General features: G+C 33.5%; 1 pseudogene; it reads right to left on the minus strand.

Annotated features, from left to right (window-relative positions):
• Positions 1 to 228: 228 nt before the first annotated feature.
• On the minus strand, positions 229 to 358 carry LOC122897757 (annotated as a pseudogene).
• Positions 359 to 686: the final 328 nt, after the last annotated feature.

Raw genomic sequence — 686 nt, forward strand, 5'->3', positions numbered from 1 at the left:
AGGGAAATTGCAGAAATATTGGTCAAAGGGTACAAACTTGCAATTAGAAGATGAATAAGTTCTGGACATCTAATGCACAGCATTGTGACTGTAATCAATAATACTGTATTATATACTTCAAAGTTGCTAAGAGATTGGGTCTTACAAGTTTTCACCACAAAAAGCAAATAGCAACTATGTGACAAGACAGAGGTGTTAACTAACATCATAGTGGTAATCATATTGCAATGTGTAAGTATAAATCAAAATACTGTACACCTTAAACTTATACAATGTTACATATCCATTATATTTCAATTAGCAATAATCACACATTGGATAAACCTCATTGGCTAGGATATCGCCACTGCACAAAGCTTACATATCCATTATATTTCAATCAACAAAATGAATGCTGGCCTGGCCAACCACTTTTGAAATGGACCTATGAGATATAAGTTGTGCTAAGTTTATTACATATAAAGCCTTACTCACCACTACAGTTCATCTTCATCTAACAAATTCTCTTCTGGTTCTATTTATCTACTTGTCACCTGTTATATATTTAAACAATTCCTTTCTGTTAGATGTAAACTTGTTGGTTTTGAAGATGGGTAAAGGAACCATGAACCAAAGAATGTAGATGGCCTCTAGAAGCCCCAAAGGCAAGGAAACAGATTCTTCTCTAGAACCTCTAAAAAAAAAAA

This window comes from Neovison vison, chromosome X, assembly GCF_020171115.1.
Source record: "Neovison vison isolate M4711 chromosome X, ASM_NN_V1, whole genome shotgun sequence".
NCBI lineage: Eukaryota > Metazoa > Chordata > Mammalia > Carnivora > Mustelidae > Neogale > Neogale vison.